This window comes from Notamacropus eugenii, chromosome 5 (assembly GCF_028372415.1).
Source record: "Notamacropus eugenii isolate mMacEug1 chromosome 5, mMacEug1.pri_v2, whole genome shotgun sequence".
Lineage (NCBI taxonomy): Eukaryota > Metazoa > Chordata > Mammalia > Diprotodontia > Macropodidae > Notamacropus > Notamacropus eugenii.
Genome location: NC_092876.1, coordinates 408907299 through 408934420, shown reverse-complemented (window position 1 = coordinate 408934420; position 27122 = coordinate 408907299). Strand labels below are relative to the sequence as shown.

At 37.0% G+C, this 27122-nt stretch overlaps 1 protein-coding gene and 1 long non-coding RNA gene across 8 annotated transcripts in view; both read right to left on the bottom strand.

Annotated features, from left to right (window-relative positions):
• Positions 1-27122, bottom strand: part of NPAS2 (neuronal PAS domain protein 2) — a 244707-nt gene that overhangs the window by 198545 nt on the left and 19040 nt on the right. The gene's annotated exons all lie outside the window — the stretch shown is intronic.
• The window catches only part of LOC140506954 (uncharacterized), a 40914-nt gene continuing 15780 nt past the window's right edge, over positions 1989-27122 (bottom strand). Inside the window, exons 1-2 of the long non-coding RNA XR_011968169.1 lie at positions 11619-27122; positions 1989-6424 (exon numbers count right to left, since the gene is read on the bottom strand). The exon at positions 11619-27122 is cut by the window's right edge and continues 15780 nt beyond it. This is a non-coding gene — a long non-coding RNA (uncharacterized lncRNA). The remainder of the gene's footprint in view (positions 6425-11618) is intronic.

Here is a 27122-nt window from a genome sequence, read left to right as displayed (position 1 = left end):
CCTTCCTATTCTTTGCACAAGGTACTCCATCTGCAGAAACTAGGCATTTTCACTGACTTCCCAATGCCTGAAATATTTTCCCTCCTTATCTCTGCCTCTTGGCTTTCCTGGCTTACTTCCAGTCCCAGCCAAAATCCTACCTCATGCAAGAATCCTTTCCCACTCTCTCTCGTAATTCTAATGGCTCTGCTCTGAAATTCTCTCTCATTTATCCTGTGTTTGTGTGTCTTCTAAGCAGTATTTGATTTTTTTTCTAATTGCATATAAAGACAAATTTTCACCATTCATTTGAACTTTTTGAGTTCCAAATTTTCTCCCTCCCTTCCTTACCTTCTGCCTTCCTAAAACAGCAAGCAATTTGATATAGGTTATATATGTGCAAGCATGTGAAACATATTTCCCTATTAGTCTTATTGTGAAGGAAACAGTGTGTCTGTGTATCTTGGTTACATGCAGTTGATTTTATATTATCTCCACCATTTGACTGTGAACTCTAGAGTAGAGACCATCTTTTCCCTTTCATTGTATCTCTTGAGCTTAGCACAGTACCTGTTACATAATGGGTGCTTAAAAAGTGCTTACTGATTGACTCCCCTCAGTGAATTAAGTAGATGTTGGACAGCTACTTGTTGGCAATATGTTATCTCAGGGAAAGGGGAAGGGAGGGATAGAATTTAAAACTCAAAAATTCAAAAAAAAAAACCAAAAAACAAAAACAAAAACAAAACTTGAATGTCAAAAATTGTTTTAACAAGTAATTGGGGGAAATTTAATACACGTACACATATAGATATGGCTAATAAAAAAGAACAAAATAAAAAAGGAACAAAACAGGGAGGGGGTTATGTGGTCAGGTGTGGATGCTGCACAGAGGTTTCTAAGGGTCCTACCAATCTTGAAGCTCTGTGTCTATCTGGGGCTACCGAAGTGATCAACATAGGGATCCAGGTCACCAGTATTCATCAAAAGGAATCTAACAACCTAACCGGGTGGTGAGTTCTACAATCTGGATTAAACACATCTAGAACCCATGTCTCTCATCTGATAGATATGTCTGGTAAATCGATGTACTTCCCAAGTTGCATAATTTCTCCATTTTGTTAATTGTGATCTGGTTATTAGAATATAGTACAAATTTTGCTGAAATTATTAAGCAGATTAGGTGACAAAAATCTGTTAATCACACTATTTGGGGACATAGTTACTTTTACTCCCCTAACAATCCTTAAAAGAAAGATGTTAAACCAAAACACCTAATTAGCACCCTGAAATTGGAGAGAGCTAGACAGGTTAGGGAACTGACAAAACTCACTTTAGATGAACAGTACGTGTGCACCCATTAGTCTGAGAAATGGTACTCTATAGGTAAAGCTTGGAAGCTAATAATAATAATAGAAATAGTAACAATAATAATGATAGTCACCAGTATTTATATAGTTCTTTAAGGTTTGCAAAGTGTTTTCAAATATTATCTCATTTGGTCCTTACAACAACACTGGGAGGTATTATAATTGTATACTACATTTGAAGCACTTTGTACCTGATTATTATCCTCATTTCACAGAAGAGGAAACTGAGACGGAAAGAGGTTAAATGATTTGCCCAGGGTCAACCAGTTAGTAAGTGCCTGAGGTTGGATCTGAACTTAAGTTTTCCTGATAGGAGATGGCAGCACTTATCCACTGAGCTACCTAAGTACCAATAGGAGAAATGGTACTCTATATCAGAGGTGCCAAACTCAGTTGGCCACAAACATCTAACAAAACTTCCAAGTGCACCAGAAGCTGATTAAAATAGAATCAGGAAATATGGGATCTGTTTCCATTTGAGTTTGAGATTACTGCTATACAGTTGAAGTTATATATGACTTCTAGATTATATTTTTATGGAAATACAACCTCGATTTGAGGCTGAACTTCAGGCTAAGTATTTTGGTAGAGTCTTAACTTCATTAATGTGGTTACTCCCTCCATTTGTATCCTCCCTCATTTTTCAGCCATCTTCATTCCTTTTGGTCTTCCTCAACTTCACAATTCCTCCACTTTTCAGGTTACATTTAGGTCTTGTCTTCCCTCATTAGAATATAAGTTTCTTGAAGGTAGGTACTGTTTTTCTTTTCCATACTTGTATCCCCAATGCCTAGCACATAGTAGGTACTTAATATTTACTGAATATTAACATATATTATCTATTTAATGTACTTGTTCTTTATCAGGGGTATCAGTGTACCAGTCAGGTTTCTCATCTGCTTCCTTTTAACATCTCACTGACCCATCTCCTTTTCCAGCATCACATGTCCTCCACAATATCTTTTATAGTATTTTCTCATATACATCATCATTGGTATTGTGTGGGATGGCTCAGGTCCCTACATAAATCAATTACTCAGAGGCCTCTCAAAGTGATGACAGAAAAGAGATTTATTTGATTCTCGAGAAGCGGGGCTTACCTGTAGGAGTAGGAAAGACAAAGACAAAGAAAAGGGCAGTGATTTATAATAAACCCTAATGCAAGTCCCTCCTCCCCCCACTGACCATTATCCTCATTAGCTGAGAATATGATCTTACATTCTAGACACGAAATCTAACCAATTCTTTTTGAAATGAAGACATCAATGAATTATGTGAGTTTTGTCCAATCATTGAGACCCTAATACACTACACAGTTTTATATCCTTATATGGAACTATTCTATTCTAAAAATATTGTAACCTTGAGCCTTTAGGCCTTACCTCAGCCCTGGGAGAAGAATTACAATCTGAGAAGTCTTCACTAAACCTATCCCACTCAGTATCTTAACAGGCAACCTAATCATGCTCACAATTCATCTCCTGACAATCCTCTGGGTGATTTGTAATTTTAATTCTTCCAAGGTCATAAGATTATTAAAGTTGGAAAGGACTTCATGGGTCATCTAGTCCAATACATATAAAAAAATGGGTCCCCATTATAACATCCCTGACAAGGGGTCATCTAGATCTTAATTGACACGGAGGCTTTGTAGTGTTTTGCACCTGAATACTGGGAACGAAATGCATTCTGGAAACAGCAATATCAGGAGAACCTTGCTAGCCATGTAGAATTCTTTTCTTGTTTGTACTTTTCTCAGGACCTCTTCCTGGCAAACACCCTAATTTTTATCAGTACCAAACACTGAATAATGTTTTCTTCATAGATGTATCTACTATAAAGTCTCATACAATTTTAACACAAGTACAAGAGATATCTTATTTGTGGAGAATCGTCAAGGATGCATTGTGTTCTAGTAACAGAATCTTTTCAATATCGCTGAGGAATAAATACAATGGAATTATATGATCTCAATGTCCTCCTAAATTATGTGACCTTAAAGATATAATATGTTGCATAAGGCCCAAATTACTTTATTGGGAAAGGGAAAGAACTGTACTCACAAGAGATATGAGTTATAACTGCTTTCTGTTGCTTTCCTATTTATTTTTATCTCAAATAAATGTTTTATATTTTAAAAAGATATAATTTGCTACAGAAAACTGTTTCAAAAGTCTTCTCCTGTCAAAGTTACTGTTGATGTATGTACGGATTATTCTCACAAAAATTGTGGAGAGATGACAAAATAGCATGCAGGTAAGTATTTTTGATGTTTTTTAAGTTTTCTTTTTTGGTAGACAAACTGTGATCTTTCCATTTTTAATTCTTAGCTTTTTTTTGATTTTAGCTTTTTTTTACCTTTTAAAAAACACCTTTATCCACAGTCAAAGTTGGGTATTAGTAACCTGATAGAATAATTTAAGGTACATAAAATAAAAACGAATCTGGTGGGAGGAGTGGGGATAGCTTCACTAAGGTTGTGGAGGTCAGAAGGTACTAGGCTTCTATCTATTGACCACACAAGGGATCACCCTGCTCCTACTCGTGAGAGAAAGAGTACATCCAAAGCATGTAAACTAGAGGTGTCCTTTTTTTTCTTGTAAAGGAAAAATGCTGAGCCACACAACCCACATATACATAGGTACCATAACTACTAGTATTTATTAATTACTAATGTGGCTGGTTAAGCTATGAAAACACCAGTAGGCACTACAAGTTAGTGGAAAGGTGGCCAACACTTACTAAAATAGGCAAGGAGATGCTAGCCCTTTAAAAGTCTTAGAACTGGGACTGGTTATGGGGAAACAGGACTAACTGTGTATAGGGCCCATAACTACAACACTAGGAACCTACAGGTGGGGAAAGGAAGCTGAAGAAATAGCATTTGTGCATTCAGGAAAGAAAGACCCACTCATTCCAAGAGGATGATGTAAGACTTAGATACTCCAAGGAAGCTTGGAGTGTGGCAATGCTTAAATAATTCCCCTGCTAAAGTCTTTAACTCTTAATTATTTAAATGTAGGCAACAACCCCTGCCAGGGCAGGCCCAGCTTATACCTTTGCAGTGAGCTTTACTGAAAGGTACATAAGTCTATAAGACTTATAATCACCTTATTTTTCTGATAAGAAACCAAATAGGGGAGGGGGGATGGGATGAAGGAGGGGAAGTGACTTATCAAAGGCAACATAAACATGATTGACTTACCATCTTAAAGTTGACAATTTGAGACAACTGAGTCCAACAGTGTTAAGTGATAATGAAGCGATCTGCCCAGGGACAAACAGCTAGCAGGTGTCTGAAGTGGGATCTGAATCAAGACTTCTTGGCTCTAGATCCAACTGAGTCAAATGTGTTATGTTGCTTTTTTGCCTTTAAAGCTTGTACTATGCATGATCACTAATAGTGATAGCTGATAACCTCTGCAGCTTACCTTCAGAATGAAGATATGATCACCAGTGGAGGGATCAGCCTACAACCAAACTGTCTAACTGTATCTAACAGGACAAAGGTGTGACATGATTGATCACTAGCAAGAGTAATTATTTGAATTTCAATAGCTTGAAACTTAATCACTGAATGTTTTCAAAAACGTGGCCTCCAGAACAAATTTCTTTCTAATGTATTAGTTAAGTATAATTTTTAAGTGCTATTGGTACTTGCTCACTGCGTACTGGGATGATCAGAGTCTAAATAAGGTGGCTCTGCTTTCCCATGAACAATTAATATTTCTTCAATTACTTAAAGAAATGCTTGTTTTACTCCAGAAATTAAAAACAAAATAAATTTGAGACTGAAAAAAAATAAGGTGGTTGTACTATTTTTCTCCATGAAAAGAGATAATTATAAAAAACACCAGTGGATCTGTTTCAAATCACATGTATTTGTTGTCTTTCTATCAGAACAATCTACCAATGTACTTAGGATGATTAATTTTACTGGTTCTTCTAGCTCTCCTCCGGGCATTTCTCCTCAGCTTTTTTTTAAGCACTCGTGAGGTGACATTACTCATACTCTTCCAATCTTTTGGTCCATAGTATTAAATATTTTAAAAAACTAAATGTATTTTTCATGCATTTATAACCTACTCTTTCCACTACCTTCCCAACTGAACGAGAAAAACAAAATAAAACAAAAAAAATCCTAAAATATAAAACCTTTATTATAAATATGTAAAGTCCAGCAAAATAAATTTCTACATTTACCATGCTCAAAAAGTTTGTTTCTCTCTGGATTTTAAGTTCATCAGTTCTCCTCCAGAAGGTGATTAGCATGTTTCATCTTTAGTCTTCTGGACTCATGGTTTATCCTTGCACTGATGAAAATTCTAAAGTCTTTCAAATTTATTTCTCCATAATGTGGTTGCTATTGCCTATTACTAAATTGTATAAATTGTTTTAGCTCTACTCACTTCAATTTACAGGAGTTCACATCAGCCTTCCTCACATTAGTCATTTCTTATGGCACAATAATATTCCATCACACCAATATACTATGATATATTTAGCTATTCCCTAATAGAAAATACCCCATTAATTTCCCTTTTGACTCCAAAAATAAGAGATGCTATAAATATTTATGTACACATAGTTCCTTTCCCCTTAGGTTTTTTTTTCTTATCTCAATGGAAAGGAAGGTAATAAACATTTACTAAGCACTTCCTATTTATAAAGCACTATGTTGAGAACTTTACAAATATTATCTCCTTTGATTAGAATTATAACCCTGGGAAGAAAGTGCTATTATTATCTGCATTTGACAGTTGAGGATACTCAGACAGACAGAAGTTAAATGACATGCCCAGGAATAGAGAGGTAGTGAGTCCAGATTTGAACTCAGGTCTTTTGTCTCCGGGTCAACGTGCCACCTAGCTGCCTCTTTGGCTGGGAGAAGCACAGGACAGTTAATGTTATAGTTGGGTCAAAGCATATACACAGTTTGTCATCCGATCCCCTTCTTACTTTTTTCATTATTACTCTTGAGATGTGTGACTTTTTGTTCCTCCAATAAACAGCTGGAGTTATGAGAGTGGGAGTCGGAAGAGCGTTAGCGCTGGACAAATAGTTTAGAAAATCATCTGCATAGAAAAGATAATTGAAAGAGATTACTAAGCAAAATAATACAGAGGAAAAGAGGATAGAGTCATTCTTTACTTTGTTCCTGAATCAAAATTTTAAAGTTTTTTTACCATGCTCTCCCAAGCCCACTTTTACATTCAAGTTGTTCAGTCTCAAAATACATTTTTACTTAATTTGAAAGATCTTATCAAATTTTTCAAATAGAATTTCCTTACTTAGTATGCTCCACAAAGGATGCTGGCATATGACCAACAATAGTCTTCATGGTAGTTTCTTTTGCTCATTGTGATCTACCTTACCAAGAATCTGCTGCCTTTGGGCATGCAAGCTCTACCAACTTATTTTCCTCTCCAAGGAGAAACAAGGTCATCTTCCATTTAGCTATACTTTCTTTACAGCTTTTATTTTCATGGGGATAGGAATGGGAACAGGGACTGGAACTGTGATTTCACTGGCATGGAGAACTCCTAAGTGAAGAAACTCTCTCTACCAATAACAAGTCAGGTTTTTCTCTTCAGTTCAGAGTTTTAGATCTGCCTAGGGAGCTAAGAGGTAAAGTGCCTTTCCCAGGGCCACAGAGCCCATATAGATCAGAGCAAGACAAGTTTTTCTAGTAATGTGCCAGCTCACGTACCAGTCAATGGACAAAAACTGCATGTAAGAGTAAAAGTAATGAAATCAACATTTACAAATTGCCTAAAATCGGTTACTCTTGACAATTTCTGTCTGGTTTTCCACTACTCTGCTACCTACCATTAGAACTGAAGTGAAAGGGGTTATTTTATATTTTTGCCTATTTCAAGGTCATCATGGTAAAAAAAAAAAAATGATAGTTTTCCACATGGAAGAAAATTTTGACCTTAACTATAAATAAACACTAAGGCAGGCTATCAATTTGTGTCTTGGGTTGTTTATCGGCCTGGAAACAAATCTGTAATTCTCTGACCCATATTTCTCATATTTCCATAATTTGGAGGAATGGTCTATGCACACAGCAAAGGTAACCCTGAGAAGAGAAGGATTTTGGAGATGATCTTCTACAGTAAATCATATCTTTCTTTTCTTTAATGAAAACCTTTTTTATATACAGAAATGAGCAGCCAAGCAAAAAGAAAGCAATCCTGATCTCCATCTCCTATGAGGACAGTTTCCTTCCTTTCCCAACAAAGTAATTTGTTAATGGAGACAAATTTGTAATTCTCTGATATTTAAATGAGCTGGCTCAACTATCTACTTCATTTGGGCTATGTTTTCCTAAATTTTGATGGAGGATGAGTATGAGTATGCCTACTTGCGTGTATGTATAGTTGGAAAAGTGGGTAAGAGTGCAGGACTTGGAGTTCAACTTCTGCCTCAGACATTTACTGGCTGTGTGACGCTGGACAAGTTACTTAACCTCTTTCAGCTTCAATTTCCTCTGAGAATTTAATTTTATTTAACAGGGATAATACTAGTTGTGCTGATAAAATGGTTTAACATATGTAAAGTGCTTTGAAAATCCTAAAGTGCTCTATGAATATTAGCTCTTAGCTATTATTAATGAGGGAAAAGCTAGTAATATCCAGTGCCATTCAGAATAGTTTTAAGAAAGAGTATGAAGAATTTCCAAACCTGGAGGGATGTAACCCTCTTGTAATAGCCAGGGTTGGCCCTACACAAAATTGTGAAAACAGGCACTGAAGCCCTCCAAATTTCCTTTTCACAATCTTTCCCCCTCACTTTCTGCATCATCCTTTTTTAATTCTATATCCCTCATTCTCATCAGTGAGGAATCTCAGTAAAGCAAGAGACAATTACTTCTTTAATACTCTCCCTCTCTCTTTAGCAGATGAAACCTCTCCCCCACCTGGCAATATTTGAATTTTAACAAATGCTTTCTAGAAATAATACATTTACTTCAAGGAATGACTCTATTAGTAAGCATTTCAGGCATCCTGGCTGTCAAGTAGAAGAGATATTTTGGGGAAAAGAGTAAGACCTATCTTAACTCCATGAATGAATGAAAAGAGGGGAAAAAATGATTAAATGCTTAATATGCACTAGACACTGTGCTAAAAATTGAGGATGCAAATACATACAAGTCAATCCTTGTCCTCAAGAAGTTTACATTTACAATCCAACACATAGAATTGGAAAAGGATAGAGGAGAAAGCCCAGGGGTTTGGAACGAGCCAGGAAGTGGTATCATAGTCTGATACTGGACAAGGTCAATGTCCACGTATCAGAGCCAAGGGTTCCAGGGCAGAGCTTGAATTTTGGTGGGAGGAGAAGGGCCATTGTGGAGGCAGCAATATCACTTGGAAATGGCCTGGAAGATGAACACTTTGGGGTTATATTCCAGTGGAGATTTCTTTTTGATTCTGAATTGGCCTCTACAGTCAACTAAGGCTCCTTTCTTATCTCTCAAATTTGATGATTCTTTGCTTGTCTCAAACATGGCAAGATACATCTACTCAAACATATTACACAAAGAAGGACTTCTAAGGCTGACCTTGGTAGAGCTGTAAACATACCAGCTATTTCTGTTAGGATGAATTTGTAACATGCAAAAGTAATAATAGTTTCTTTAAAAAAAACTTCATCAGGTATTCAGAGACGAGAAGATAATTAACAATTCTTCCCTCTACCCTCTTTGTTTTTAGCTTGTCTTTTCTATGCTTAAGATGAAAATTTGTAGACAGGCAAAGAAAATTATGTAACAAATTCCAGTAAAAGATTCTCACAATGATAAAATGATTATCAACATTATTTTATCTATTCCAAACACCTGGTGTGTGGTACACCTTACACCACCACTAAGTATAGTGTTCATATCCTCCCAAAGCTAATGTTTCAAGGAGGAAGTGGAGAATGAGATAATCCGGCAGTCCTTAAAGGAGCAGGTCAGTGTCCTGGTTTTAAGATAATCATTAGCTATATCTTCCTTATGCTTTCAAACACAATTTGAAAAATATTAACCTAACTTTCCAGTCAGCAGTCCTTCTGCCAAAGCAGATTTCTAGCTTCTACAAACTCTCAGATACTCAAAAGAATCTGCAATCTCATTAATGAGGGTATTTCCTCCAATGATACATCTTACCACCCATCCATTCCTGCCACTCTATGGGCATTAAAAGTTGATCACTGGAGATTCACCCAATGTGGTAGGGGATTTCCTCTACTGATCTTGCCATCTTAAAGATACTAATGGAGCACTTGGGCTGTACATCAATTATCACTTTCTCTCACCCATTTTCTTTGAAAATATATAATCTTTCTATGATAAGCCCATCTTCTTTCTGGTTCACAAATTTTTTTCTATTGCCTCCTGATTTATACTGTTTCTTCACAATTCTTTGTAATGTGTTATAGCCTTTTCAAACCCATCATGTGCCTCTACGGTATCCCATGAAACTTATACCAAAAACTCATTTTAAAGAGCTTGAGAGCACAACATTGTTCTTTTAGGGGAAAATATTCTTTTTTTAAAGTTTAATATTGCTCATAGTAGTCAATGGCACAAGACTTTTGTTATTGGAAAGAAATTTTTTTTGACAGTTTTGACTTCACTCCCACGCTTACCTGGATGTCATTCAATTTAAAATTACAAACACACACAAAGGCAAGAGAACAAATGCTTTCTTAAAAAGGTCCTTTTTAAAAAGCTGCAGATTTCTGAAGACTTGCATAATATTCATAGCACATATTTTAAAAATTAAAATTTCATTATGACATTCTTTAACTTATGGTAATTTCTTTTCTTGAATTCTATTAAAATAAAACATTATAGTGGCTTGATAACAGAAGGGACACTGCCTCTGGAATAAGAAGACCTGAGTTCAAAGCTTATGTCTTATGCGTAATGTCTGTGTGAATTTAGTCAAGTCACTTCTCTCTAACCTTCCCCCTCTCTCTTGAAACCAAACAAACAAAATATGTGTGTATACATACATACATATACATGTACACATTTGGACATAGGTATATATCCAGTTGCTATGATTCTGCTGAGTAAGGAAGTAGCAGAGCAACATGAGCATCTTTGGATCTAGGTCCTGACTTCAACATATATAACTATATAACTCTGTGACATGAACCACTCAATGTCTCTGGGCCTCAGATTCCTCATCTGTAAAATAAGGAGGGTAGAATAGATGACATCTTAATTTCCTTCATTCAGCTTCTGAAGATTGAGGGTCAGTTTGGCTTCAAGCTCCATACAAAAAGCAAACAGGCCCTGGATGTGTTTTTGTTGAAAGGGACATTGCCAAGCTGTTGGTTACAATATACTTCTACTATACTGTACGTTTGCAGTTAAGGTAAGACAACCTCTAACACAGACTAAACAAAGCATCCAATGAGGTCAGGGCAGGGAGATAGAAACCTCAGGGTTATCAGGTGAATAGGGATGCAAGGGGAGGCTATTACAAAGGCTCAGTGGGGGAAGCTAGGTGGTGCAGTGAATAGAAACTGGACCCTGGAGTCAGGAGGACCTGAGTTCAAATCTAACCTCAGACACTTGACACTTACCAGCTTCTGTGTGACCTTGAGCAAGTCACTTAACCCCAGTTTCTTTGCCTTCCCCCCTCCAAAAAAAAGTAATAAAAAAAGGGTCAGTGGCCATCTCTGTACATTCCAACCCTGACTAGAACCTTTGAAAGAACCATTTCAGAGAAATCAGCTAGTCTAACTGAAGTTATCAAAAATTCACATGGAGTTGTGATTTCTTTGGTGTGAATATTCTCATCCTAGAAGCAGATCACAATCTGTCTATACCTACCAGTTCCGTGTGGTTCTTGCCAAGGGAATCTTGGCCAATATCTTACCCAACACTGATCTCAATGAGCAGAAAAAAATGAAGGCTCTCCTTAGAGATCCTACATTATTAGAAAAATTTTGTGATGATCCTAACAGCAACTCCCTTCAAATTATGCAATTTTAAAAACTGGATGTACTTTCACAGTTCAATAAAACAATATAAGCCAAAAACACCACTGAGAAACATCCCAGCACAGCAAAAAGAGTACTGGTTCTAGAATCAGAAGACCTTGGTTCTAATTTTGTCTTTTTATGTTTACTGCCTTATGACCTTGGGCCAGTCGTTTAATTTCCTGGGACTCAGTTTAACTTAATTATAAAATGAAGGGAATGGACCACATGGCCTTTGAGGTCTTTTCCAATTTTAGATCTGTGATCCTCTAAGCAATTTCTTACCTTGATCTCCCAAGATCAAAGGGAAAAAGCCACCAGCCAGCAGAAGTGAAAGACAGTTCCACAGCCTTTATGACCAAACAAAGATCCAGCAAAATTGTCAGCAGGAACACTCTATTACTTCAGAGTTAAGGATTGATAAACTCATTACTTCAGAGTTAAGGACTGATCAATCTAATGTATTATCATTACTTTCATGAACTCCAATTCATCTGGGAATTCAGATAGAAAGCTCAAATAGCCAGATTTCTCCCCTGTTCTCTATTTTCATAAGAAAATTATAAATAATTAAATAGACTATATCAAGAATTTATTTTAAAAACACAGCTTCCAGCTTTTGTTAGAGTGTCAGTTTGGATGTCAGTCTTAAATGTTTTATCTTCTATATTTAAGATATTGTGCAGTCAGTAACAGATGACAATGACCTTGAGATAAAGTGACTTACAGACTTTCTGCCTTCCTTCAAGACACTATTGAGGAACCCCTTTCTTTCTTGGTCCCCGAGTCCCTCTTTTTTGAAATAAGATGTTGTAGCCCCTTCTAGAAGGTAAGCTCCTTGAGGGCAGGGGCTGCTATGTTTTTGTTTCTATATTGGAGTTTCAAGCAGTGTAAGGGGTGCTGACCACCACGCCATCTGGGACGCCACACTGACGGACATCAGGTAAACTGAGTCCGGTGCAGGGAAGGGTGAACAAGATGGCGCTGGAAGGGACGGCCCCACCCCTGGTTTGTTTTTGTCACTATAGTTCCAGCTTGTGTTCATTACTATAACTTCGGGTTTGTTTGTGTGTGTTACCATGGTTCACTGGGCTAGCTGGCAAAGACTATATAATCAGAGTGCTTGCTTGAATACATACAAACATATATAATAAATGGTCTTTAGTTAGGATCAACCCCTGAGAAGGAGAGAGTCCAAAGCATGAAACAATGTAACCATGAAGTAGGGAACTGATTGAATCCCTAAAACGATGATCAATATCCATGAGAATTCCTTCTATTACCTCATCAGGTAATTAACTGTTCAGACATGTTAGAAAATAGGAATATTCCTTCCCTCTGCAATGTATCTAATGGCTACAAGGTATTTATCAGCATTGCTTGATCAATGATTGCAGTGCTAGAGCAGGGTCACAAAAAGTACTAGGTCAGAAAGAGACAATAAGAAAGGCTGTAGAAGAGACCATTGTATGAAGAGGAAAGGATGGAACCAGGAGTAGACCTTGAAGCTGGCTTAGGTGGAAGAGGAACATCAAAGTCTGAAACAGCCAGGAAAGTACAGTTAGTGAAATATATTTCAAGTGAAGCATTCAGATTAGGACAGGATGAAGTGAGAAAGCAAAAACAGCTTCCAAGGACTAGGATATGGAAAAAACCTAACCTTAACCCACTAACCATGCAGAAGGATAAGATGGCAGGAACCCCAAACCTGGAGAGGAATGAGACAGCCAATTCTTCTCGGGTAGGAGCTTCCAGATTGGCAGAAGGGACCAAACCAGTCAGGGGGTGAGGGGACAGTACCCTGAGATTTACAGAACTGGAGACAGTAAGTAACTGCCCAAGCCCTACACTCATACACCTATAATTAAGGGCTGGAAAAGCAGATTCCAGAAGGCTGAGATATGTTGCCTGGCCAGTCAAATTTAAGACAGAAGCTAGAACTTAAGTATCATCAAAGTTAAGAAAAATGGAACTAAACAGAGGAAGCCAAGTATTTTGTAGTTGGTGGTTTGGAACATGGTTCAACTCTTAAGAACCTTTACAACTTATAAAAACTTGAATTCCTTTTCATTTCTCATAATAATGCTAGCTAGAAGCTGTGTAGTTCTTTAAGGCTTGTAAAGCTCTTTCTGTGCAATTTCATTTGATCTTCACAAGGGTTCTGTGAGACAGGTGCTATTGTGATTCCCATTTCACATATAACATGTTGAGAGAGGTTAAGCAACTTGCCCAGGATCATAAAGTTAGTAAGGGTTGGATAAGGATTTGAACTCAGGTCTTTCTGATTCTAAGTCCAACATTCTATCCTTCACATCATCTAGTTGCCACTGTAAACCATATATGTTTTGGTCCCCTATTCCTCTCCTCTTATATATTTGCAGGAAATCACCCTTGAAAACCAAAGAGGAGAGAGGCAGTTTGACCTGCTGAATAGAGAGTTGGTCTTAAAGCTAGGAAGACCTGGATTCAAGTTTCACTTCAAACACATACTGGCTATGTGATCCTCAATTCTCTAAGAATATAAGTTGCAGAAAAGGTACTAAATTATACTGAAAAAAGGGAGTTTCTTTGCCCAGGGATTTCTTACACTAGGGAAATCACAGAGCTGGTCTTTATTCTATCCATGCTAAGAATATAAAAAGATAGGGAAAGAAAGGAAAAGAAAAATGCAAAGTGGGAGAGAGCACAAATAACTGGAAACAAAGCAGACACTCATTTATTGGAAAATGGTCAAACATGTCAGGGTCTGTGAATGTAATGGAATATTACTGTGCTGTAAGAAACAATGACTTTGATTAATACAGAGAAGCATGGGAATACTTAGATGAACTGATCCAAAAGGAAGTAAGCAAAGCCAGGAAAGCTACACAAGACTACAATGATATAAATGAAAAGCCCAATGACAACACAACTGTTAGAACTAGATAAATGCTGCAAAAATTATAATGACCATGCTTTGCTCTAAAGAAGAACAAATGAAATGACACTTCTTCCCTACTCTTTTGCAGAAGTTAGGGATGGGATATTGGAAAACGTTTATGAGATACTGCATATAGTTTAAGATAGATGTGTGTTGTTTCTTTCGCAGTATTTTTTTTTTCTTTCCTTCATATTTCATTAAAAGGGCTGCTCTCTGGAAGGCAGGGCAAAGCATAGTGGGAAATATACATGACATAAAAAATAAGGTATAAAAATATATTTTACAAAAAGAAAATACCAAAGAGGGCTGTGTGCTGTTTGGGAGAAAATAAGCAGACCTGAGCTCAAATTTTACTTCTGATGCTTAACCTGTGTCTTTCCTGAGCCACCATTTCCTCATCTGAAAACTAGATGAGAAGGCTTCTGAGATCCATTCCAGTCCTAGGTCTATGATTCTTTGAGCCTATGAACAATGAAGAACAATAATACTCATATTTACATGTTGCTTTAAGGATTGTAAAACACTTCACTGTAAAGGAACTTGCAAAGTAAGTAGAAGAATCATCCCTATTTTTCAAATGAGGAAACAGGCTCTGAATACATAAGTGACTTACGTTTGGTAAATTTTGGAGATGAGATTTGAACTCAGATTCATGTTTGAAATGGGGCACAGAGGACACTTCCTTCTTTCCTTGAATGTTAGGGGAACTGGTGGTGGTGAAAACCCAGGAGATGGTATTAGGTACCCAGGGCAAAGAATGACTAGCAAAGAAAGTAATGCATGGTCAAGAGATGGGGGTAGGACCACCTAGGACACAGCCATTTAATATTTATGTGGCATGTACAGTAATTTTTGAGTTACCAGATTATTCAAGCAGAGCACCACATTCCCTAAACATTTTGGATGAACAGGCACTCACTATGTTGCATTGTTAGTAACACAAATAAAGCATTATTTACATTTGTATTAAGAAGGATCAAAGTTTCTTTTTGTATATAAAGTGAAAAAAAATTTCTCTCTGTTTACTTGTCTAATTCAAACTGCCAAAAGAGGCCCAATAGACAAATTCAATAGCAAAGTTTTTTTTTTCCTTTTTTTTTCCCTCCTGACTTATCAAGACAAATTGCCTTAGCTCTCCTCTCAGGTTTCTTTCTATAGCTACAACTGATCAGTTTGTATGTATATGGGTCAGTGGGGCCAGAATTCCTTCCCTCTACTAAGTAACCATACAGATCTTCCTATCTTCAAACATATCTGAACAATTAATTATCTGATAAGATAATGGAAGGAAACTTTGGGAAGGATCTGAATCCTTTAAAAACGTCATTCATTTCCCTAAAGGAAGATGTAAAAAGTAGAGAAAATTCCATTCCAAATAAAGTTAAAACATACACACACACACACACACACACACACACACACACACACACACATAACTTGGATAAAACATTTAAAAACAGAATGGTTAAATATTTTAAAAATAGGTCATAAGGAATCAAACAACTGGCAAGTATTATTACAGATTATAAAATATCTCAAACATGATTTTTTAAAAAACCAGTCATTTATGTAGAAAGTTTAAGAAAGGGTTGCTTAAGACACAAGAAAAACTTTCTTTAAAGAAGGCTGTGTTTATCCATTTACTCAAATATCTGACAGGCAGTAAAAGGCTGTTTGGTCTTAACTTTATTTTAAATGTATATGAAATAGGCAGAAAAGAAAGTTGGAGTTTGTGCACAGTGACTGAAGCTTTGATCAAACTAGAGACTTTGCACTTTGATCAGGAAAGGTACACAATTCCCAGGTGAGGTTGATCAAAGTGAAACATCAGGAGAGTTCTACCATCATAATTCCATTCAAAAGGAAGAGGTTAGAACACAAACATTTTCAATGGAACTATATTTTTCTGAAAAAACAAAACAATTATAGGTTGTCAAAATTGGAATTTGTTTTCAAGTATATATTGGTTTCATTACCCAAAGAAGTAATGCTTTTATAGTGAAAACAATATTATTTTTGTGAGTATTATAATGTTTTTCTTTACAGGTTCTCATAATTTATCCAAAAAAGCAATTACACATATTATTCTGGCCACTGAGGCTGCTATTTTAATAGAGTTAGCCATTGGTAGATTTGGGAGCTAATCCAGAGAAGAGTCAGGCTGGAACCTTTGCTTTGGGAAAACTTTCCTGTTCTCCACATCACCCCACAGATTCAGCAACATGAAGAGAAAGGAGCCAAAAAAGGTTAGGGAGAGGGAAAAGGAAACCTTTGCTTAATTCTGCGTATTGGAAGTAGGGAGGGAAGAGGGAAAATCTGCAGAGTCACAGGTCAAAGTGGAAGTAATAGCAGTTTCAGCAGTGTTCCCAAATTACCTTACTCAATGCCTTAATCACCTATATTATTTATTCCCTTTGACCATGCCATATATGGGAAAATCATAATCATAATGATTTTGGTTAAGCATTAAAATTAATGTCCTTCTTACCTCCTTCATTTTCTTTCTTTCATCTTCCTTTCCTTCCTTCCTTCCTTCTTTCCTTCCTTCCTTCCTTCCTTCTTTCCTTCCTTCCTTCCTTCCTTCCTTCCTTCCTTCCTTCCTTCCTTCCTTCCTTCCTTCCTTCCTTCCTTCCACCTTCTGTTATGTTACATATGCCTTATAGGTTTTTTTTAATTTTACAACAAAGTGTCTTCATCTAAAGATCTAGATAATTTGAAATTCCTTGGAAGGTATAATGACAGAAATAACTTCAAAATACTCATAGTAAAATATCAAAAGAGGCACAACACAAGGAGATGTATGTTCAACAAAAATATTCACTAGTAGGTTGTAGACAATTTAGCATAGGGTCCAGATCAAGAATGCATTTCCTCTGAATTGTGAAATCATCCAAATGCTCCATTTACGGATGACATCATCTTGATTGCATCCCATCCTAACCCTATTATAGCCTCCAGGAGTCTCTGCAACCACTCAAAAGAGACTGGCCTGGTCCTTCACACAGAAAGGATCAAATAGATGATGAATATCTATTGCCCATATTTTAATATGTTCTAAAGTACTGAATCTATAATAAGTTGTAAATGTTAAATAACTGAGAACATCTAAAAAAAGTGGTCAAGACAGTAAGAAGAAATAGAGGGACCTCTTGGAATATGGACTATTCAGTTTCCTCTAGGAGCTAAGCCTGGAGCTGCTTTGAGGGACAAGTACACCTGAACATAAATACATGTATCCCTTGACCAAGAAGTAGTAAGCAGCTAAGAAGCCCTCAGACAGTGGTAGATGACATAACATTTTTTCTGAGTTGGGTCATAGATCAATTCCAAGTTGACTTCGGCTTATTCTTCTGCAGGCTAAGTAATTCCATTATAAAAAAAAAACTGCCACAAAGAATTTTTCCTTGTGTTAAATGTCAGCATTTAAATATGCTGAGGATACATGAAAGAAGTCCCTTATTTTGTACCTTCTAACTATAGTTTTAATGTTTAATCTTCTAACTATAAAGTTTTATAAAGTTTGATTTTCTAACTATAGTTTCAAAAATATAAGTGCAAAGAGAATATATTTAGAATGTTAGAGTGGGAAGGGACCTTAGATAACCAAATCCAACTTCCTGTAACTTACAAACAAAGAAGCAGAATTCCAGGGAAATTAAGTGACTTTCTTGTGGTCATATGGCTATTAAGGAATAGAACGCAGATTTGCTGACTCCCATTCTTTTTAATTTTATCATCCTAAATACCTCTTCAATGGTAACAATCTGGCAATTCTTGTCTCTGGCTGTGGTGGGGTGGGGCAGGGATTGAGGAGCGGCCAGGAGGATCAGTGGATCTTTATGCATGCTGCCACAAGATGTTCTAGAATATTAGATGATAACAATAAGAAAAGGAAATGAACAAAGCAGCCAGGTAGCCCAGCAGACGGAATGTTGGACTTTCAGTCAGAAAGAACAGAGGTCATATCCTGCCTCAGACACTTCCTGGCAATGCGACCCTGGGCAAGTCACTTAGCTTCAAGTTCTTCATATGAAAAAGCGGCATAAACATAGCCCCTACCTCATGGGGATGAGCTAACATATGTAAAGCACTTTGTAAACTTTAAAGCGTTTTGTAAATGGTAGCTATAATTATTAGCAAGACTGAAAACAACAACAGTCCAGCACTGTAATATAAAGGAGAAATATAGGATGTCCCAAAAGTCTTTAGTGTTATTAAGGCTTAAAATTGCACTAACACTTTTTGGGACACTGTATATATAATACAAGTCTATACTAAAGTTCAGTCTAATCTAGTAAAAAAAACAACCAACACTTAGATTAGCTAACGCAATATTATATGGTCATCTGAATGTGGGCTGTCATTCACGTTGTCAATTATCAGCTGCGAAATTGTTATCCCAAGCTGGCAAAAACTTCTCATGCTCCTCCTCCTCCTCCTCCTCCTGCCTCAGGGAATATGAACTAATTTTAATAATCATCTAAGAAAAACATAATTAAAAAAGCAAATCTGCTACAAAGGAAAACAAACCCCACAAAAGCTATCATGCAATTTACACATGACCCAAATCAAGTATACTGCGCACAGGTTTGGGATATCCTACTAATTTTTTATTATCTGGATTGCTCCCCTTTATTGCTATAAGTAAAAATTACAATAATGGCTGACACAATGAACAGCAGTAGCTCCTTATTACCTTCAAGATCAAATATAAAATTCTTTGGCATTTAAAGATCTTCACAGCTTGAAGCCTTCCTATCTTTTCAGACTTCATATACTTTATTCCCCTCCACATTTTGAATGATCCAGCAACACTGGCCTTCTTCCTGTTCCTTATATGCAACACTCAACCCAACTAGGTGCCTTTTCACTAGATTATCTCCAACTCCTAGAATGTTTTCCCTTTTCACTGCCACTTCCTGGATTCCCTGACTCCCTTCAGTGACAATGATCGGTCATTTTTCAGTCCTGTCTGATTCTTTGTGACCCCATTTGAGGTTTTCTTGGCAATGATACTGGAGTGTTTTACCATTTCCTTCTCCAGCTCATTTTACAGATGAGGAAACTAATGCAAACAAGGTAAAGTAACTTGCCCAGGGTCACACAGCTGGTAAATGTCTGCGGCTAAATTTGAACTCAGGAAGATAAATAGTCTTCCTCACTCCAGGCCTGGTGCTCTACCCATCGTCTTTCTCTCTCTGAACATACATACACGCACATATACATACATGTATACATACACACATATGTACATATACATGTATACATATACATCCATGTACACATAGCTATTTCTTGTATGTGTATAGCTGTTTGTTGTGTTGTCTTTCTAATTAAAATGTGAGCTCCCTAATTGTAACGGTTATTTAAATGGGAAGATATTTCCCATTCATTAACAGGTCCTTGTGCCCTTCCTGGGTCACATGGAAGTCTGAGTGACTTGGAACCTGTGGTGGGAGGAGTTTGCTGAATGGGTGGAATAGGAAGAGGCAGAACTAAAGCAGAGCTGAGACGAAATTGGTCAGAGAGCAGTCAGAGCTAGGAAGGATACAAGCAGGCAGCTGGCTAGCGTGAGCGAAAGAGCTTGTTTGTAATTCTGTTTAAGGGAGCCTGTTTGTGATTTATTTGATGGAGCTGGTTTGTGAGAAGCCTAAGAGAGGGAAGGCTTGGGGATGGTGCTGTCCTCTGCATTGTTATTGTGTATAAATTATGATGGATTTGGCTTTCTGGTGTCTGAATAAATGTTCTGGTTCTGTTTTCCATGTGGAGAATCTGTTGTATTTTGTGATTCAGAAAGTGCTGGGATATTCATGGCCACTGTAGATGCTGTAAACATCACATTGGCATTACACTGAGTTATCTCAAATATTCAGTACAATGCTTAATAAGTGTCTGTAGACTGATTGATGTTTGTAAGGTGGTTTTACAATTTATGAAGCACTTTCCTTGAAACAAATCTTTTGGCAGGTACAACTATGGATCCCCAGCTTTGTAATGAGAAGATTTGATCACTGTCTCCAAACTAGTTAAGTTTTTCTGACCCCACATTAGGGATCTTCCCTAATCTTTGAGATCTGGAAAACAGAATGTTCTTAAAGATTCTAATTAGGGGGAGGGGGAAGACAGTATTCATAGCTCTGGATTCACAGAGATGTTATATATGATGCCTAATATAGCTTGAATAAATCAGTGCTATGTAAAGTACATTCAATAAAAACTTTTTCACTTATGGGGACATAAGAGAAACAGACAGACATGTTGAATTTCATAAAGCCTGAATCAGAACTATAAACAATATGAACAACAGAGTAAGCACTAAGTTCAGATAAAGGCAATTTCACTGACAAATGACAGAAAGTTCCTTTATTTTCTTTTTCCACTCTCTAGCAGTCAAAGGAACAGGCTAGGAGGAAACCATGGAATACTAGAAAAATCTCAGTGGCTCTGCATGTACTAGAGGATAAAATAAAACTCGATAAGAGGGTATTTAAGGTCCTCCACCATCTAGCTCCCAACTACCTTTCCAGTCTCATTTCAGGCTATTCCACTTGATGGATTTTACATTTCAGCCAAACTGGACCATTAGCCATTCCCTTCTTCTGCCTCCCTGCCTTCTCTTGCTGCCTACAAGTCAATTCCCCATTTCTGGAATGCAATCCCTTTCTGTCTTTACCTCTTAGAAAACTTGTCTTCTCTCAAGGCACAATTCAAGTCCACTTTCTCCATGAAGCCTTCCCTGATGCCTCAATCCTTAGTTTTCTCTCCCTCAATTCTCCTTGTACTAAATACTCCTATATGTACATGCTCTGGAGCAGCTAAGTGGAACAGTGGAGAGAGTGCCAAGCCTGAATTCAGGAAGACTTATCTTCCTGAGTTCAAATTTGGCCTTAAGTACTTACTAGCTCTTTGACCCTGGGCAAGTCACTTCACCCTGTTTGCCTCAGTTTCCTCATCTGTAAAATGAGATGGAGAAGGAAACAGTGAGCCACTCCAGTATCTTTGCCAAGGAAACTCCAAATGGGGTCATGAAGAATTGGATATAACTGAAATTCTTGACCACCAACAACACATATACTATCTTTCCCTAGTAAAATAGAAGCACTTTGAGAGCAGAGACTCCTTAGTTTTGCTCTTTGTATCCTCAGAGCCTAGCATGGTAGCCTAGAATTGCTAAGCACTTAGAATACGTTTGCAGAAATGATTTATCAGGATCAAATCTATATACATTTTTTTCTTCCTTCCACATCTGTCTCAATTCAGAGTATGACTCCAATTTTCCTAAGTTTCAGCTTTAAGGAAAGAATGAAAAGAGGAGGAAGAAAACATAAATTTGAAACTAATTAGACTTTGTAGTCCAAACTATAAACTGTAATTTCCCAGATGGCTGGAAACCTTGACCTTAAACTGACCAGAAGCATGACAGAGTAGCATGGCCCTGATAGGTCGTTAGAAAAGGATAACCAGCATTCAGGTATTAGAACTAGGTGTGTAAAAAAGCTAACATACCCCTCTCATTTCTCAATCTAGCTCCATTCCTCCTTCTTGAGCCCCCTTCTCTTACCTAAGCTTCCTTCTTTACAGAAGCATATGATGTGCAAAACAAGATAAACAGAAATCACAGCCCACGTTTTCCCCAAAATTAGTCTTGACCAGAGTAGAAAGTGGTAAAAGGTTATTATGTGGTGAACTGGGGCAGGAAGGACAAACCACTAAATAACTGACTTTGTAAAATCTCCTAAGGAGTCTAAATGCTATAATATCAATGGATAATTTCTCAGTATTATATGTAATGTCTTTAAGTTTAGTTTTTGTCTTTAGGAAAGAGACACTGTTTTTATTGATCAACTAATTACTGATTTAACTAATATACTGCACACACATGGAAGTTTTCAAGAGGGGATTTCTAATTTTGTAGAATTAATATAGTGTAGCATTCATATAGTATACATTATCCCCAAGACTTTCTTTTTACGGAAATTTCAGGCTCCCCTATTAAGGAGTGTTCAACTTGAAATCAGAAATGGTTTAAATTCTGCTTCACTTACTAGCTCTGTGACCATGGTTAAGTTACTTAACTCCAAATTTCAGTTTCTTAATAAGTAAAACGGTCATTAAAAAAAAAACTCATTCTACCTTTCCTCAGGACTTGTGTGAAAATCCCTTTGCAAACTTTAATGTGTTATATAAATGTAGATTTTTATAATAGGACTATATAATTTATTTGTGAAATTTTTGACACTTTATTTTTACATCACCTTCATTTCTAAATATATCTCTCCCCCTTTCTATTCAGCAAAACACCTCCAAGAACAACAACTTTTTAAAAAAGAGATATCAGTTCAGCAGAACTAATCAGAATATCATGTGACTCTGACAGTATGTACAATGTTCCACATCCACAGCTCCCTACCTCTCTAATGAAGGGAGGAAGATGCTATTTTTTTTTTGGCCTTACTTTGGAGACAGGATTGGTCATTATAATTGCAATATTTATTTTTATGTTTTTAAAATTATTTGTTATTCATTATATGTTTACTATTTGTTATTTATTTTTTGTTGTTTCTAGATCATAAAATTTAGAGCTGAAAGGGACCTTTAGTCCGTTAGATTCCTTTAAAGGAATCCTTTAGTCCAGAGTGTTAAACTCACAGCCCCCAGGCTGTGGGGCAGCCTACAAAGCTCCCTGCTGGAGCCAAATTAAAATGTCATTGGGAATGTTTAAAAAAAACAAAAATACATTACAACACAAACAGCATTCATTTGTAGTGTTCTAAATCAATATGTGGCTATTGGAGTTTGACACCACTGTGGTCTAGTCCAACTTCTCCATTTTCACCAGGAATCTGAGGCTCAGAGATGACAGTGACTTGGTACAGGTCAAATAGGTTACAGAATCAAAGTTTCAGAGATGGACGTGACATAAATGTCAAACAGTACAACCTCAGTTTATAGATGAAGAAACAGCTCTGCAGAAAGCAAGTGACTTGATATAAGAAACAGAACCCAGATTTGAACTTCCTCCCCTTTCTAATACGTCACCAGCTGGGCAGATCAGAATAAGCACTGGTAGTTTATCTGTAAGAACTTTTTACAAAAACATAGATACCAGCTTAATTTTGATGGCAGGGGAATAGGAGAGAGCTAAGGCATTTTCCTTATTGTTGTCAAAAGACAAGATTGCTAAGCTTTAACTCCAGAGATGTAAGTAACATTTCCAGTCATATTCAGAAAGTGTTCTAGAAGCTAACCATGGCTCTTTGATGTGGATGTGATGTAAATTTCACCAAGATAGTTATTAGAACCAATTTGATTTAGGTGTCAACCACAAGGGCAAACCAAATAATGAGAATAACTATACCCCACATTTCCCTAGTACTTCAAAAGGCTTTATAAGGCTGTTTTCTCATAACAAGCTTGTTAGGGTAACATTGTGGGCATCACTTCCCCCTTTTTATAGTGGAGGAAACTATGTCTCAGAAACACTACGTGGCTTGTCCAAGGCCACCCAGGTATGACCGGGTAGTGTCTGAAATCAGGCCTCAGTCTCTCCCTTTCCTCTTTCCTCCTTCCCTTTCTCCCTTCCTCCCTCCTTTTCTCTCTCTCCTCCCTTTCCTTCTACTCCCCTTTCCTCTTCTCTCCTTTCCTCTCCTCTCCTTTCCTTTCCTTCCTTCTCTCATGAAAGGTATAGGCAGAAAGATGCCCAGACAGACACACATTGCTTGAAAAAAATGTCAGTGGCAGAAACAGACAGAAGAAAAGTCCTTTCATTGCCCTTCCCCTAATCCTGCTGAGATGGGAATTCAAGGTATATTTATTTCCCTCTCCCTCTCACCTTACCAGCTTTTAGAGAGACAATGTGGCTTAACGGATGGAGCTAGCCTCAGAATCAGGTAGGCTAGCTTCTGCTAAGTCCACCTTTGACACATACTGACAACTCCCTAAACTGTAAATTTTGCAACAAGTACAGATCTGCATTGTCAGAAGGAATTTCCTCTTTGGACGTTCCTCGTGTTGACAAAATCACAGCTGCCCCATACGCTGCTCTCCTTGGAGAATCCAGGGATACTTTCTAAATCTTAAAATGGCCCTAGCTCTGATCTGTCATTTATTAACTGTATGCTATCGGAAGTCATTTATACTTTCTGCATCTCAGCTTCTTCATCTATAAAAGAGCTAAGGGAAGGAACTAGATCCTTCCTAGATCTAATATTCCATTAGTCACTGAGGAGACTTTTTATATTTTATAAGTATACTTCTATATTTTAAATTATAAGATAAAAATATTAAAAGCAGTTGAAAATAGGAGTGATTTTCAATTTTCTCAAGTAACATACTTCATTTTCTGGAATACATTTTTCTTTGTCCTGATCAATGACAGGCATACATGAGAGTCAATATATGAGTTTTGAATGAACCTCTGCATGACTTCTAGGAGAAAGCTCCTTCCTAAATTATATTAATCTGTGGTGTTTCTAGGATCAGGAACCAGTTTGATGAAGCAGAGGAACCAAGGTATTTTGCAATAATGTTAATTATACATGTAGTATGTACATGTATTGTTAACATATAGTAACTCCACTGGGTGGCTCCTGTCTTCATGCCAATTTCCTAGCTTGTCATTCATTGCTTTAATCAGCAGGAGAAAGAGACCTACCCAGGCTTGAGGATAACGAGGAAGCAGGCAACCCACGAGCATGCTGACTTTACAATTCTTACTAGGTCAAATGGACAATTTGAAAACCAGGCTCACTACTAAAAGGAAGCATCTCATCAAAGAAAGATTTTAAGGAACAGAATAGCAGTTGTGCCCTATAAAGTTATTGCTGCCAGCTTTCTTCCTTTGTGCCTACTTGAGCCCAACTTCTCCCTTAGAAAAATTAGTTTAAAAATAAATTCTAGATAGAAGTAAAGTGTTCTTGTACATGGCATGTGAATCTAAGCAATCACGTACAGTCAGTCACCCAAGGTAAGAAAGTAACCCAGGGGAATAGTAAAGGACACATATTCATGCTTTACGTTCTACTTTGTTCCTGTAGGAGATGGCAAAGTAGCAATAAATGAATGAATGAACAAATAAATAAATAAAAACCTCCAAACCAAATGAAACCAAAAAAACTATCCAAAGACAAGTGCAAACTGATACATTTTTGGTCATTAGTGATAATGTTTAACACAGATTGTGTGTTATTTCATGTGCAGGGTTAGGATGACAGTGCTCATTCTTGGTCCCTACTGTGGTGTTTTAACCACATTTTTACAGGGATGATGATAAAAAGGGTTCAAGAATGCTGAGATGATAGAAAGAAGAAGCCGTTGGAGCTGGTAAATCTGATTGCTACTAAGGGTCTTCATTATGTTTAGAATTTAGAAGGCGTATTAAAAATCATTCAAATAAATCAACATTTCCTTACAAACCACAAATATAAGTGAATTTTGATAATAGAAATCTGAAGAGAAGCACAACTAATTATACCTCCCTGCAGTGAACGTAAAGATACTGATAAAAATAAATAGTTCATTTTATCTATAGGAAAAGGAACCAGGAAAACTTAAAGTGATGAATTATTTTTGTAGAGACAAAAACAGTGTGTCTCAGTTATAGCTACCATTGTACTTATGGTTTCTGATGCTAGGTTCTCTAGTATTCTCTCTTTTTTTACGGCATGTATCCCAAAGTGAAGAATAGACCGTGCTGAAGAAATACGTAGAAAGAAATGGGAAAAAAATGCAGAGCAAAGTTGATGTTTCGATATACAATTTTTAAATTTCAAGTAATTTTCAAAATGAATTTTATGTATTTATGTGCATGTGTGTATATACTGATGCTTCAGAAAATCTCTCTTATTTATATATGTCCTCATGTTCTGTGATGAGAAGTATAAATCAGTTAAGTAGTTAACTTTATGTCTGTTACCATTTCTCTTCTGAAACTACTTAACATTTGACATTCTCCCTTGACTATAGTCATCCATCATTAGTAAGTATAAATAAAGTTGAATTTCCAGAAGAACATGTAAACTAATTTATCAGTAGTTTGCAAATAACTTTGTCCATTCTCGGAAGACATTTCTGGATCCATTAGGAAAAATGTAGACTCTCTGTGAAGGACTCTGTCTAAAAATAGGTGATAGGATTATAAATTTTGATTTGCAAGAGACCTTAGAGGTCAAATGAGAGAGAGATTAAAGGTCATCTTGAGAGATTAAATAACTTGCTTAAGGTCACACAAAGAGCATATGTTCATGTCAGGATTTCAACCCAAATCTCCTCTCTCCAAATCTATCATTCTTAGGTGGTAGGCACATAAGACAGTAAAGCAAGCCAGCTTTAGTGAATGACATACTTATGATATGAACTGCAGTTTGGGAGGATGGCAGAAACAAATCAGGTTTTCTGGGGTCCTGCAGAGAATGAGGCACCCTCAAATCAGTAAAGTCTAGGTGTTGTTGTTTTTCTTTTTCTATAGGGTTCTTAGGGTTTAGCAGGACCAGGAATTGGGAGACAAGTGGACCTGGGCAGTAATGCTGATTCATACTAATGGGGAAGGAAGACTCCTGGGGGAAAGGAGGCTAGTTGATACTCAAACTTCCCACAGGTAAGAAAAGGGGTTTGGGGTCATTAGCGCTGATCCTCCTCTGATAGAGTGATTCAGGGGTTTTGGAATTCCTGAGGGATTTCTTGTGTAGCAGGGGGGACCTAGCTGTAGCTGAGTCCTTAGCCTAGCTTAAGTGATGAGCTGACAACAGTAACGATTCACAAAATCCATCTGACTCATTCTTCCATATAAAAAAACCCAACTCTCCTGCAGTGAATTCAGTTAAATTCATTAAAAAGGCAGAGTTTGTGGTTACCCTAACTCTAAATAGACT